A 16,756-nucleotide genomic window follows, 5' to 3' on the forward strand; every position below is an offset into this window, starting at 1 on the left:
ATGTGACTGCTCCTTCTTGCAAGAATAAAAGCACTGAGATGCAGACAATAATATTTACAGTAGGTAAGTGCAAATAATGAAAATCACATGTAGCAAACAAATAAAAATGTAAAAAAAAAAATTGGATGTGCAGCACTTATACAACCTCCATGTTGTGTAACTTGGAGGTGTTAGTGTCCTGTTCACATCTAGTAAAACTAATACAGATAAGTGAACTGGAGTCAGAGGAGGTCAGATGTGTTATGTGTGCCAGTCCTGATAAAACACAAGTATTTTCCCACGAGCGGGGCCTTAGTTATGTAGGAAGTCTTTCTGTGGACGGCAGTGTAGACAAACATTCACTCAGCTGCAGAGGTTATTGGTGTGGTTGTGGCCTTAGGTCAAATGAATGTGTGCTGGTAGAACATCAGTACAAGTCACTGTCATGGACCTCCAGCAGCAAAGGTATCATTATCACTGTCAGATTGGAGACTACTGAGCTCCTTATTCGTCTTAGGGAGGAGGGTGCAAAATCAGGTGAGCAGGGCAGGTGTTAGATGAGTTCAAATCCACATTCCTGAATAGCAGCCGTCACCTCTGTGGAGTGGGTTGAACCTTGTTTTGATAACAATCTGCAGTGGCAGGTGAACGTACATGTGTCATGGATTTCTGTACAGGCCTGTGTGGTGTCTTCCAGGATCTGCCATGTTTAGGTATAATACTACAGAGTATAGCCAGAGTGCCCACAGCTAATAAAATAAAGCATACTTGTGGCGCTGCAGGTGCTTTGCATTAAAAAGGGCAGTAGATGTAGGTGTTTTTTTTTTGTGTTGAAGCTTTTGTAAATGCCTCATCAAGCCTCGTTCCACCTGCTTACTACCTGACCCAGCTCTTGCCCCTCCTGCTGAGTGTGTGTCAGACAGACATCTGACCTGCCTCACTGGGATTCGTTCCGGGTCGCTCCTCCCGGTCAGTCTGTGGGTCACAAGCGTGTAAAAGTGAAGTCTCTCCCCCACCCCAACACATTTGTGGTGGAAACACACACACACAGTGATAACTCATCTCGATGCAGACTGTGAGTGTTGACACATAAGGACTAAAGGGATAAAGATCTCATTTTTGTTCTTAAGAATGTGATGCGCTGTTCAGAGCAGCAACATTGTTCTTTGCTGCTGTTATTTGGAGCTGCAGTAAAAGTCCAGACAGTCAAACGGTTCTTGCAGTATTCACAGTATCCTATAATATACCATAATATCTTTGTTTGTGGTTTTTAGTTACAGTAACATTTACATTCAAAGCATTTACATACTTAAAGCTAATATATCCTTGTTTTTAAGTTATTTTTTGTTGCTGATCAGTCTGTCAGGTCTTATACTACAAAGAGTAGGAAAACTGTCTAACAGGTCATGTCAGGCACAAGGGGGCAGCAGAAACAAGATGTGAACATTTCCATACTATCGTTGCTATGAATATCCAGTTAGATGCTAGCTAGTTGCTAACTGTGTGGGGTTTGTTGCTGAGTCCGGTATCATTACAGTGAACAGAAACTCAAGAAATCTGAGGTTTGTTGGTCACATTTTGTAGGTTCTTCATCTGATATGATGCCACATTAAGGTTTCTCTTGCATTACTGAAACCCTTATGACGCAGCATGCGAGGACGCAGTGGGAGGAGGAGATGTCGGATGGAGAGTTAAGGGCCTAACTCACTCACTTTTTTCCCAGGGGCCCCCAAAATTCCAGTCAAAACCAAAGTCCTTTCCTGTACGGACACAACAGGACATACCTCCGGAGGCGATGAAGGGTTTGAGGGGACAAAGCTCTCTTTCACAGCTCGAGCTTGGAGATCAGGTGAAGGCAGAGAAACCAGTCATTCGATTCCCATCCTTGGTTTTGTCATGGGAAAGTGGAAGAGGCAAAGGAGGAGGGTTGAGTGAAAGGGTTGGCAAGAATGGGAGAGAGACAGAGAGAGCGCTGAGAGGAAAGAGAGGAAGAACAGGGTCAGCAGTTTAAGTGAGAAACGGAGAGAGTGAGGAATGACAGATGATGAGTGTGTGGTCTTGAAGCTGAGGATAAATGAGGAAAGGGAGGAAGAGGGTGCTGTTGTAGTTCATAGTAAATAAGGAAAAGCATAGAGGGGGTGAGTGGAAAAAGAGACGGGGAGTAAAACCATAAAAACAGGGGATGGGGGGAGGATAAGCCGCTGAATGGACCTCGTCTTCTCACACCTCAGGCTGCTTCTTTAGCCAGACAGCTCAGGTTTAAGAGCTGCGTGTGAAGACAATGCATGGGTTCAAAGCAGGATTTTATATATATATATATATATATAACAGAATGGGACACATTTATATCATTCACTGGTGCTGGAATCACAGAAATCAACACCATGCTGGGTGAAGAGGTGTCAAATGAAAACCACATTTGTGGCCTGGTAACAGTCTAATGTGAAGTATTTGTCACCTCTCTGGGTATTGCAAAAATTTACTGCCCCTAACTTTGCGTGGCTTTTTAATGATCCCCATCATATGTACTAACAAGTGTTCCTCACCAGGACAAGAAGTGTGTCACCACATTTTTCCCTTTACACATTTTTGACAAATGAACTGCTTTTTTGGGAACTTTTCAGATTTCCTCAACGAGAAATAAGCATACCAAAGAGGAGGGAGGGGGAAAAGTCCTATAAAGTGAAATCCACAGGCTCTTCCAATGGAAACTTTCAGCCCGGTATCCTTTTTCTATTTTTTTTTTCTGTCTTTCTTGATGATATGTTGTGCAGATGTTGAGAAAAGCTTTCCATCTCACTGCAAAGAATAACAGCAGCAGCGGAAGTCCCCCAGGAGACGTTCATGCTCTGAAACACACACACACACACAGTCAGACATGTGCACACAAAGCTGCAGACTCTAACTCAAACACTTTTTAGACAAGTCATCGAATCAGACACTCTCCTTCACACACACACAGTCTGGCATTTTTTCCAGATTCTTGCAGAGACATATGCTTCTCACATCGAGGCACTAAAGAAACGTGTAGTCTCTAATCCTGTCCATATATGTTACAGTGTCTCCCACTTTATTCATGTCAGCGAATCCCAGGCCTAATCTAAACTTTTCACAGCGTCCTGACCAACATAAGCAGCAGCACAATATACACATACACAGGTTACATGAAAATAGCAGCCTGCTCCTCACAGAAAGACACAATGAAGCAGTGTTTATGTGCACTATTTGTGATGTATTTGCATGTCAGATTTAAAACAAAATGGTCTCATAGCACATTTTGACACTGACATTTTGGCCCTAACATGTGTCAAAACTCTAAAAACACACAGGGTCTTTTTTATTTCACATAACAGAACTAATGACATCCTTTCTTCAGTCATTCTGCCTGCCGTCCAGGATATTCCCACGTCTTTCAAACACAACACCTCCAGAGTGTAACACAGCCTTTTCTGTTATAAACTAGTCTCCAGGCTGAGTGATAGCTCTGACGGCATCATTAGGGTTATTTTGTCAGACTTTATAAACTGTTTTTTTTTTCACAAGCAGACAGAGCAGTGCTCTAATTCAATTATATATCAGTATCATAGATTTCCATACAAGTCTCATCCCATGGCATGAAGTAGTTGAAGAAATTCCAGCACAAATTTCAAATTATAATGCATTTCAGTTGGACTTTGTCAGCAGTTATGGTGATAATTACTGGTCGGAATGTCTCAACAGGCACCCAATTCATACAACTTTATCAGAGTCATTGTGTCCCACAGCAATTTAGTACCACATTTAGTGACAAATAGCCACTTAAATGTTTTTTTTTACTGAAATAAAAGCCTCTGATGTGGTGTGACCGTGTTTCTCCTCTTTTTACCTTTGTTAAATATGAGCAGTTTGACTGATTCAGCTATTCATGAACAGTTTCTCTCTATGACAAGCTATGTAATATATGCCTTTTGAGTGAATTTTAATAATGCCGACTGGAAAGTTCACCATAAAATTACAGATGGAGTCAATTTTATGATCCTCTTTCACAGTAGTCAGCGGGAAATGAGAGCTTTGCTTTCATGCTTATAAGCTAAGAAACAGTTTTACTGTGAAGAAAATTCCTGCACTCTCCTGTTCTGACTGCTTCTAACATGTTTGTAGTGGCTCTTTCTCAGACGTTCGCTGCCTTTTATACCACAATGACATGGTACTGAAAGGAGCAGGCAGGCTTTCAGACTTGAATCCTGTCTTTTATACTTTCTCTGATTTTTGATATTTCTAAGAAATGCAGTGGCTAGACAAGGTGTTATGATGAAACTACAATACTGACGTTATGAAATATTTATATAACATTTAAGGAGGGAGAAGCACAAAATGAATTCCATATGAACGCAAGCTTACGATAAATCAGTTTTTGTTAAAAAATATGAATGTGTGAATTCTGAGAAAGCCGCTGTAATCCCTTTGAGCCTCTCCCACACCTGACCGACTCCCAGCCTCTTCCATGATATCACTGCATAGAAAGAGATTCCTTTGTTTTGCAGAAGTGAGGAAGATGAGAGAAAACCTGGTGAGGGAGTATAGAGCAGGCAGGCATCGTTCAAATAACACAACCTCTCTGGTGTCTCGCCTTGACTCACAATGTCCTCTAACATCAATTCACTGCCTTATAGTTATCTTTCTAGATAAAGTGAAAGTGAGGTGCTGCTGCTGCTGTTACAGCATCAAACACTTGGACATATAAGAGAATGGAAGGTATTTAATTGGCAACCAGGAAGCACCTTAAAATGTTGACCAGATGCACAACACTCCTTTGGGTGTTGTGCAGAAATGTGCGGGACAGATGTCTGTCTGTGGCACAGGAGGAAGGATTACTGCACTGAAATCATCATCTCTTAAAACACTCCTATCCTCTCCCTCAAGAGAAAAATAGCAACAAGTCTTTAAATGTGAAGACGCTGTAGGTCTCAGGCTTGTACTTAAAGAGGACTAATCACAGGTTGTATAGTTGGCACATGGGAGAAGGAAAGAAGCTGGCTGTAAACCTCGACCTGATCTCACACTAATGAGCTTTTTCTATAAACACACGGAGCACCGGTCATTTGTTCTGCGCAGACTTTATTTGTTTTCAGCTGTAAACTGTGTAGCTCCAGGTTTGGAGGTGATCTCTCCAAGTTCCTGTCTTCAGCTGGCTGCTGGTTTACTTGCCGCCATAACAGTAGCCACGCACCACCTCTGGCATAGGCTGACTCATGTGTGGTGGAGAGTTAGAAGGTGGATAAACACATGAATAGGTCCGATATTTGAAGAAGATCTGAAGACCAAACCAGACCAGAAGGCTATTTTAGCTCTTCAGCCCATCTACGTGACTTCAAACAAGACTAATAACCGACTGTACTTCACACAGAACACCACAGAACATGTGAGTGTGAATACTTGTTACTTATAATTGATGGCCTGTGTAGGGGGGATATTATTAGCTATTAATCTTTCCTACATTGCACCTCCTTCAGTACTGTGTGTTCCAAAGACATGGTGTATTAATTAAGAAACAATGTCCTCCTTCTGTGAGATACAAGAGGAGGAGGAGGAGGAGAAGAGACAGTGGTTGGAGTAATAAAAAAATCAAAACTGGGGACACTGTTGGTGCAAGAAAACTGTAATGATTCATAGACAGTACAGAAAATAATGATCAATAAACAAACTTATTGAGAAAGCACTTTTTAGCAGAAGTGTGCAGACCCCCTGAGAGAAAGACATAACACCTTGATTTATGTGTTTAATTTCAAAGAGAGGTCTTTGGGGGTTTTTCCTCTTGGGAGTTATAATCACAAGGAAAGATCTTTTCAAAGTGCTTGTGTGCCAGTGTTGAGTCATAGCATAGTAATAAAAAAAAAAAGTCTTAAAAACACTCAGAAATCCCATCCAGATGAAAGTTTTATTACAGACTGTGGTTCAGTTGATGTCGGAACTCCTGATCATAGTGCAGAAGAAGATGCTTGGGATCATTTAGAGGTGGTGTCATTACATAGTTTGTCCAGCAGAGTGTGCTCCAGCTCATACTTTCAGTATATGTGACAGCATTCTCACTACAGCGTTATTAATACTGCACATTTTTAAAACAATGCTAACACAATGCTTATCTGAAAAAAGAAATTTAGTTTCTTACGATCCTTATTTGGAATTTTCTTAAAATAATTGTGTCATCATGATGCAGATGTATGATTTGAACTATAGTGTGTTTCTGTACTAAAAGGTGTAGTGCTTCTCATGCCTGTATCATTGCTTGCTCTCACAAACACCTTGTGACCTTTGCACAAAAAAGCTGTAAAACTACCTAACAATCACTGCAGGGTTTTTTTTTCTTACACACACTGTTTGATCAGCAACTCATATCTGATAATAGTGCCAAAGGGAAGCCTGCCACCGTCACCTTTCTCCTCCTGCTTCCTCATTCTTTGCACATTTCTCAGCTGTATATTGGTGTTTAATATGGATTTTTATATATGACTGTAAAACCAGAGCGAATACCTTTATACACAGCACCACCATAACGCTGGCTCATGTACCATTCATGTGTGAGAATGGATGTAGACATTGAGGCCCTGTAGAATATCCAGGAAGTTAATTTTGGAGGACTTCCATTAGGCATTCTGGAAAGATCCACTAGAAGCCAAATCAAATTAGAACCTTCAGAATGGAGAGCGTGCACGGCTGAATGAGAGTCGCCCTGTCCAACTTGTCCCTGGGTGTCCATTTTCCACCTATTATCTGCTCATCTCAAAACAGATTGTAGACACAGAAAACCTTGTTCCTGTGAATGCACTTACACATTTGCAGCACTAGGGGTCTCTCTCTAAGGACTGGCTGAATGTTTAGAAAACAAACTAACAATTAGAAAAGCCCTTGGCACCAAATTAAGCTCTCCTTGTTGAGCAGAGGCAGCATGAGTGCCTAATCTCCTGCCCATGACTACATCAGTGCAGCATGGATGTGGGAAACACATGTATTGAGTCTTTAAACACACCAGGGTGGCAGATTTGAACTGAGACCCTTGCCTGGAAAATCTTTGTATTGTATATTATTATTTTTTTTTAATAGTATCCTAATGCTACTATAACATGGAGCTGAGGCAGGCGGACAGTTCCGGAAGCAGGCAGCTTATGTGGGTCGACATCCACCTGTGTCCATAATTATGTGAAATTTTCAGTCCTCAGTAGAGTAATCACCAGAGACCAGAACTGTATTTTGTCTGTAAACGTGTTTCTACTGTAAAGTTGGACATTTTAATATTAGAGTCTGTGGGGCTTGACTCGCTTTTGGTGGCACCCCCTAGAGGCTGCAGGGTGAACTGAAATTCATGCTTCATGTATCAGCATGCTAACACCATTTTCTGAGTCATATATTGGTTTAGCCACTGTTAATGGCTAGGACTGGATTCCAGATCAATGTGATCAGTAGTGGTGGGATCTTTTCGATCACATTTATATGTCGTTTTTAATACTCACTCTACCAACGCAGTTCTCACAATAAAGAGGCAAAGAAGGAAAGACACAATGCTGGCACGTTCATCATCTCTTCAGTACTGCAATGGGTCCAGCCAAAACACAAATAACTCCACTGAAACCTTTTATGAGTCAGGTCATCACCCACGCATTTACAGCTGAGTCTGCTTCAATGACGTGTTGTGCTCCAGTATCACAAAACAGATTTCAACTTATCTTAACTTCTGTGTTGTGTGAAGTGCTGAATGGAGTAATAAAAATGGCCTGTCAGTCAGTTGTATTTGCTTCTTTATTGAGTGTGATCGAGTGTTAGCCAAACGCCTGGAGCCAAACCTAAGCCCAGACCATTATTAAATGTGTGTGTGTGTGTGTGTGTGTGTGTAGCACATATCTGGAGCTTGTCTACCAAAAAAACCACCCAGCATCGGGAAATGTGGGTGATAACAGTTTCTGTGACACAGCCGCAGCTATAAGGCACTGATGTGACATCATGTCTTCAATTATGCTGAGATGATGGCGGGCTGACGGGGCCACTTGTCACATTTGTGAAAGGAGATGGAGATTTCTATATAACTGGGTATTTTTTTTTTAGTCAGAAAATGATGAATTGTGTCATGTATAAAATATAAAAGCAGAAGATGGCTTCACAGGTCTATCACTAACACTTTTGTTGTGCGTACAAAAAAAAAAAAGAACCTTTTTCCCGAGTCCTCTCAATCTTTTAGAGAGCCCTCAAGTTATTTTGGATCCTTCTCCTCACTGAACTATAGGAACTTTTCTTAGAGACTGAACAAAGTGCCCACATTTCTCACCCACTTACACCTAAACAGGAACTTTAAAAGTATACCCTTCAACTTAGCATGTGTGTTGTGCGTCTCCCTCAGCGAGTGTAGCTGTGCATGGGTGTGCGTTTGCTTCACAGTTTATGCGTACATGTGATTTTCTACGTTATATTTGTTCCAGGGTATCAATTTGGTGCACAGGGCTTGACTTGGTGGCCAGTAATAAACTTCTATTCCAGTGCTGCCTGTACGCAGTGGCCTCCACCGCAGGCAGCTATGTGGCCGGCCGCCCGTGCCACCACAACGAGAGCCATACATTTGACTGGTATGAGTCACTGAGGGTTTACTAAGACGCTCAGGGCCACAGAGACATGCATGAAACTGCTAGGCTTCAATGGAGTTTTGAGTTTTAGGAGAAATTATTGAGAATTATTTATTAAATTATTGTTTAAAATAGTACAAAATCATTTTTACACCATATCATGTGAATGGCAGCTTTTCCTTTGCCTGAGTGGAACCAGCATCACTGTGATATAAACACACTACCTGCACATATTCATCAGGTGTATGAATGCCACTCGGAGGTGGAGTTAGGTGGGCTTTGTAGCTGGTTATTCTCTGGCAGAGCCAGCATAGAAACCAAAGAGGATTATGTGTGAGGACACAAAGGATGGAAAATTAAAAAGTGACCGAGCAAGCCAGGCAGGAAAGAGTTAATATTGGACTGACTGACTGACTGACTGACCACGCGTCCTTGTTACTGATAGTGAAGGATAAATTGTTTGCTTAGCTTTTACGTTTAATGTAAGCAGTGTGAGCAGTTTCTCTCATCTGTGATTGGACATTGTTGTTTCCAAGATGTGCTGGTTCATGTTCCATCAGTGTGTAAATAAATACACATGTAGTGCAGGTTCCCTCTGTACAAGTACTTAGGACAGTGGCATTGTGCTTCTCACACCTAAGGGGAGCCTGAGAGCAGTTTCCCCTCAATTTGTTGCTTTAATAAGAATGTGATGTTCCTGAACGGTTGTGGCCAAATGAATTGGTGAACAAAGTGTTCATGCACATGTGGTTATATGAAGAAGAGTGTGTAAAGACAAGAAAATGGCAGAGAAGCTTGGGAGACATTTGCCTAAGGGTCTATTTTAACTAAGGATATATTTATTCAAACAAAGTAGTTTTGCTGCCTGAAGCTAAACAGACTGATAACGCCTAGTCCTGTCTAAAAAACGGTTACACACCAGTAATATATGCTATTAAACTGTAGGACACTTTCATTTATTACAATAAACATGGGGGACTGGAATAAACGTAAAATCAGACTAACGTCCTGCAGCTGTAAATCCTCCCGAGGCTCGGAAATTAGACGTAGTTAAGTGCTTTGCTGATGAATTGCACTTTCTTATGTTGTCTACTTTGCACGCTTTACACACGAGTCGTATTCAAAGCCTGAAACAGTTTTTGCACTTCTGCATTTGTCATCCTCAGCCTCACTAAACCGGCTCATCTATCAGACCTCTGAGATTAAAACTTCCTTCTGGATCCCATCCTGGCATTTGTGTAAAGACCTTTGTAGCTGACAGAAAAAATGAAATCTGTAGGAAAAAATGCTACCTGAATCACAGCGAAAGCAAAGCTGTCTTTGGAAACAATGACACTCCTATTGGGAGGAGTGATTCCACATGTGGGAATGTGCTCTCACTCTGTTTAAATGATTCCAGACATGCTGCTGCTCTCACTATCAGCACAGAGCGGGTGCTCTGCGGGCCGCAGGCGTGCACGTGCATGAATGAAAAGGACACACACACACACACACACACACACACACACACACACTCATCTCTTCTATCCTCTACACACACTCACACAAAGTCAGGCAGCAGTCCTGACCCACTGATCTGCAGCTTTTTGCTGCTCCATCACTAGTCATCGACTTCTAATGGCATTATGCATCAAATATCCAAAGACAGCTGTTGTACTGCAAATGTAAACGCAGCTGTTCTGTCACTGAGTCTTACTCAAAGTGTAAGAACCTCCACTGGAAAAGGCAATGGATCAACGTCACTCAAAAATGTTCATAATGGTGTTTTATGTTATTGCAGGTCCACCCAGCAGCTTCTCTTCCTTAAAGCCAGGATTTGGCTTTCTTTGACAGCCAGATGTTGGACTGAGAAAAAAGAACTGGGTGGTGCCAGCCTCTGTTATTAAACAGAATATTCTGTTTCAATTTGAGGTGGGTGGAAACAAAAACATTAAAAAAGATATATTTTCAAAAAGTAATTGTGTCAATGTTTGTTTAAAAACATCATAAACATAATAAATTGTCAACAAAATATGAAGAAAGAACAACCACTTTGTTTTGAATGTTGGCATCATTGCTTGATTGGTGTGTGTGTGTGTGTGGGTGTGGGTGGGTGGAGGATAGATTTTACTGCAGTAAAGTTTTCATCAGAAAAAGCTCAGTCAAGGAGTGAGGAGTGCATCTATACAAGGTGTACAGTATGGCAATGGCCATTTATCAATATTAGCATGCTAACCATAAAGCTACAGCTGTAGTTATTGATGCTAATTCATAGCAACATTTCACTTCCTGTTGACATTCTTACAACCCCTCTAAAAGTATGGGAAATGTAGTCCCAAAACTTAAAAGATGACTGTTTCATAAAGTACCTTACATTAAAAACATCACTTAAATCAAAATTAAATCATAATTAGTTATAAATTAAAGGTAATAATATAGGACAAAAATAGGATAAAAAATAGGACATTATTATTATTTTTAATAGTGATCTAGTTTCGTCAATAGGTGGCGCAGTGGTACTGTTATTTTAACCAGAGAGCAGCTAGCATACTGTGCGTTTTGTCTCTTCCGGGACACCGTAATTATGACAGGAAGTTTGCGCAGGGCGCCATATTGTCTTCGGGAAAGGTAAGTAGTAGTAGTAGTAATAGTAATATGGTGATTTAAATAAATATAAGATTTTGTCTAAACTAAAATGTCCCAAACAGCCACTATGTTTATCTGTGGTGTTCAAAAAGATATTTAAAAGCAGTTCTGCCTAATTTCAAGTGCGAGCGCTTATTTTCGACAGTAGTAAGCTACCTGTTTTCATTAGCTAGCCGATATTACAGTGTGAACGGCGGTGTATTGCTACAAGAAAGGTGCTCTTCCTAAAATGTAGGAATACGTTTTATGTCACTAAACAGAAGCTACTCTGAAGGGACTGAGTGGTTGGAGATAATGAAGTACGGCAAGAAGCAGGTCTCAATCCAGAACTCCGCGTCCCCTGTCGCTCCCGCACCTGCGACCACACTTCACCTACAGAGTCACAGCGCAGAGGAGGTCATCCGGAAAGGGTTTTACAGGCGGCGGATTTAAAGTGGGAACATTTACATTTTCCATTCAGGTGAGTGCAGATATTTTGATTACCCTTAATATAAAACTATCTCTTAGCAATAAAGAAATAATCTGTGGGGAAATAAGAAATAAAATACACTGATGGAAAACTCATTTGGTTCATCTACCCTCCACTCTTCCTTTACAAATGCTGGCTTTTGATTGGCTTGGTGCTAAAGCTTGTGGAGGGACGCATCGGCACCGCAGATTACAGGCACTGTGGAAACAACGCTGCATCCAGCTGGTGGTTACTGTAACCCAAAACCACCATGTTGGACACCTCCCAATCCATACACTGTGGGAGGTGAACAAGGAAAACAGTGAGCTACTGCTGCTACTGCTTTTACCTTTTCCACTATAACGGTCTACTATCAGGAGGGGGCCAAAATATTAAAATGACTGGCCACATAGACAAATCAGTTTGATGTGGGGCTCTTTCCAACATTACTCATCGACCAGATTTTATGCTACTTAAGTCAAGTAATGCATTGTTACAGTGCCATCAGTGGGAGATACAGTCAGCGCCTTGTTGCAAGTGGAACAAAATGGTCCATTCATATTCTATGAGCTGTGGGTGATATGTGTGCAGTACTCTGTAATCTACTTCATCTGTTTTTCCATATCTCGAGCCACAGTTGTCTCTTTGGTGTGCGCTGTGGAAGCACACACTGGCGTAATCAAAGAGTGCGGTTTGCCTTTTTTGTTTCGCTTCGAGTTACAGTGACATTGTCTGTTAGCCTTCAGTGCAGCAGATCAGAATCGTTTGGCTTTGATAGTGCTGCATTTTATTGTTTCCCTGATAGCCATCTCCATTCTTGATGCAAGCACATTTATTAAATAAGCTAAAGTTTATGGAATTAACACTAATCAACTGATTGCAGCAACAGTGAGATTAGTGGAACAGCTTTTAGCCAAGACTTTAAAAAAGTTAAAGTATTATTGAAGCAATTTGATCCATGATCTGCAACAACATTGCGTTGGAGTTGGAGTTGGAGAGGGCTGCAAGATGTGACTAAGCAGAAAAACATGTGATCCAGGGTGTGTAATTTGGAAGTCAGGGAAGTCATGATATAAATTCTGAAATTACGTATTTAGAGGATTTCAGTTCTGTCATGCTCTACCTTTTCTACATAATTTTATTGTTATTAATCCCTGAGTTTTCCTAAAGTAAACACAAATTGCTCCAATTGTAAGACATTTCAAATGATTAACACAATTACTTGACAAAGCTATGTGTGTGTATTGATTTGCATCAGACTTTCCTATTATTATTCATTCAATAAAAATTCTGGCCATCCTTTCATGAGAAAAAACACAACAAGCCAAGGCAGGTTTTTAGCTTGATTTGAAAAGACACCTGGAACTGAAATCGTTAGCAGTTTCATTCCACATATTGTGCCCAGTAATGTCAGAGTCCTGTTTAAGAGCTCATAAGAGTATGTGTCCAAACAGCTTCAAGGAGAAGCTAAAATTAGCCAAATAGTAAGATGCAGCTTAGCACACAGCTGGGTTCAGTAAATATGCCTATATGTATTTGTGTGGAACTGTTATCTTGAACAGGGTGAGGACTGGTTGGAAAAGGAGTCTCCCCAGTGACTGATTTTACGACTGGAAACCCTGCATGCATACTCCCTCATTAAGATGTCAGAAGGGATATACCTGTTGCCATAAAAAGTTAGCCAGCAGACATTTGCTTAGTCACTAAACTGTGGGCAAAATCTATATAAACGCTCACCTCTCTCTGAGAATCTAGGCAGTCCTCCAAAAAAAAAAAAAAAAACGTGGAAAGAAAAGACCTCTGCATTTACCTAGAACAATCCTGAACAATCCTTGCTTTTGCATACCCAGGTTTAGTCCTTGAATTGCTTATGAGTGCTTAGTCACACCTTTTCTTAGGAGGACTGGATGTGAGCATGAGAAACAGACTGTTTACCATTGTGACTGCTTTTTAAAAGAAGCACCCTGCTGGATCTACAGCAGAGCTTCCTGCACCTTTTCCCTTTTTGAGAAGAGGTCATGAGAAAAGTGGTGCGAAGAGTAATGAGAATTCTTTATGACAGAGATGACTCAGGTCTCTCAGTCTCTCAGTTGACTTGTCTCTTAAAGCCATTCAAGAAGAACATGCTTTTCACGCTCATCAATAAGCTCAAGAGTCAGCTTCTGAGCAGCAAGAGCCCATGCCTTGATGGTTCCTCTGTAGAAGCTGGTAAGGTGAGGAGTGTGGAGACCTGCCTTTCTGAGTCTCTGGAGGCAACATGATATCACATCATGGTGTAGAAAATAACATGCAACATTTAATGACATGGCATGTTATTCATACACCCTACCAGGCTGCTGGAGGGGGTGCATGTTCTGCTAAGCTTTTCTGATGACTGCTGTGGTGTTGGTGTGTTAGTGCTCACATGGGGTGAATAAAATGTTCTTTCTAGAAAAATGTCCCACTGCTGTGGGCTCAAATAAAGAGGAGAATACTGAAGCATCTTTGTGTTCCCTGAGGACTGTGTATTTGGTCTACCAACCTTCCCATTTGGTTCATAACAAAGTCCCATATTCCACTAAATACTTTTTCATTGAACATTAATCGTGTGCTTGATAGTATGTGTCTGAAGCAAAGGCTCAATTTTCATGTGTATACGTTTCTCATAAAGATGGCAGATATTAAAAACCATTACCTGCTAACTTTCAAAGATGTTTTCATATTAGAACTTAAAATTACTCATAATTATGGCCTTGATCACCTTCAATGCTTCTGCGACTGCCCTCATGCATCAGCTCTACTAATACTCCATCTCTTTGCCTCTATTTGGAGTTTAGGTGACTGTGACATGAAGACAGTTGGGGCCTGCCATGGAGACTCAAAACAGCTCTTCAGAAACATACAGGTGATGTCACAGAGGCTACATCCATAGATACTGTTGATGATCCTGTTCCGTTTCCTAGGGTACATCCGGTTAGTCTGTAGCAATAACTTACTATCACGTCTGACTGAGCAGCAATCGTCAATTATAAATACAACATTTTATAGATATAACTAGGTCCGATATTTACTTATCTACTAGTTCGGTATTGGGCTCCTCCACTTAGAAACAAACATATAAAAGACTTAAAGTAGATATTCACCTTGTTGGCACAAGTGTTAGCCAGCGTTTTTCCCCTGGCCAGTAACTCAACAATTATTGTAGGAAATGGTTTTCTCAAAATTGCTCACTGCAACTGTACTGGGTCCTAAAAAACCAGTCGTTTAGTTTAATGTAAAAAATCTGGGCTAAAGAATCCTTAGAGCACACTGCATCTTGCTGAGCTGCATTCATATGTGATGATTTAACAGATTCAGTGATTTACTCTTCACCTCCTCAATCTGCTGAATTCCCAGACCCCATTCTTCTTCACAGACAGCTCTTCATCTGCACACACTAGACCGTTTGTGGGAAAAGTAATTCGAAACAATTGCTATTGTACAAATGTAAGTGAAACTGAGTTCTGTAAATAAAAGTTTTTTTTTCCATGAAGAGCATCAAAGATGACAAAGATTTATGTTAAACCACAGCAAACAAAAGTAATGAGGAACATTCATGGACTGTGAAAACAACAACTCCCAGAGTGCTCTAAATCCAATAAGGTTCACCAGTTCAAGCGTCTTCAGTGCACAAGCCTTGTGTCCACATCTGCCAAGTTTCCGGCTTTGTCTTAGCTCTTTTTGTTTCTTTAATTTCTGAGGTCTCATGTGTTGCAGGATCTCCCCTGTCTAACATTATCTCTTGTTTTTGTTATAGTTTCTAAAGCTTTTAAGCACCAAACGTCAGCTGTCCTTAAGTAAACTGGGCTCTTTGACATCCTTTATTTTTTACCCCTGCGTATGATAACATCATGTGACATTTGTAGCTTTTTTGTCTCTATCAGCCTCCTCATCCAGTGTCAGGCAGTCCCTCTTCACTATCAGTTTTTACTGTTGACAGCTGGAGACGCGGCTCGGGGAGACCTGTGCTCATGAAATACGAGATGCTTGGGGCATGTTTAGATTATCACAGACCTCTCCACTTAACTCGCCATAACACTCTGTTCACAGCGCAGAGAAAAGGCATTCATCACACAAACCTGACAAGAAACATGAAAATAGGATGGCCTCACTTCATCTATGTCACTCATGCAGGTTGAACATGGTGATGTCTGATCTGACCAACCTCTGTTTTATATAGATTGTGTATATGTTCTTGCTCTTGTTTGTGGCTGTCAGTTTGCCTCTTTGATCCGGAGTGAAACATCTCAAAGACAATATTGTGTGTTTGTTTATTTTCTCCTGTGAATTAATCCTGCAGGCTTTGACTTTTCTTACCACAAGCAGGTCAGACTTTTTCCAGTAAAATGCTAAACTCCACCACAACTCTAACAACATGTCTAATGGCCACATTGGTCAACAGCATAAACACTTTATAATATATGTTTCACCGTGTTACTTACGTCTTTAGTACCTCTATGTAACTAGTACACATTTTTGTGTAATAGAAACTGGGTTGTGTACACAGTCACACACACCTATGTATGTACAAGTTTAGCTTTTAACCTGATTTAGTGTTTTGTTTTGTTGTGTTTTGTCGTTGTTGTTGTGAACAAAAAGTCGGGATCCCCTGACTTTTTGTTCAACATCATCCTCTGTCACAACATCACAACCAAATATTAGCATGCAGATATGCTAAACATTATACCTGGTAAATATTGCCATGTTAGGTTCCTGGAATTAGAATTCAGATCTGAAGTACTGCGGCATCCATGTGCAGCTTCAGTGTTACTATACACGAATGATCAGCAAGTTTGTGGCCTAAGGTAGGACTTAGTTCGCACAATGCTCATTACATGCATGTGCAGTTCAGCTCTGATTATATTGAAAGGGCTTATCATCCCACAAGGCTTAGAAGGTGTAGCAATCATCGTCACAGTGGTTAGAGCTATTGCTGCTGCCTCTCTTTGTGTTTCTTGCTGTCTCTTCTCTGCACCACTGAGGGATGACTTTGCAGCATACAAACTTGTGACTTTGCACATTTCTTTTTGGAAAGTCAAACTGGTCCTATTCACATCTTTCTAACAAACTCCCACTAGATGAAGCTATCTGGGTACCA

This window comes from Parambassis ranga, chromosome 17 (assembly GCF_900634625.1).
Source record: "Parambassis ranga chromosome 17, fParRan2.1, whole genome shotgun sequence".
NCBI classification, from domain to species: Eukaryota; Metazoa; Chordata; class Actinopteri; family Ambassidae; genus Parambassis; species Parambassis ranga.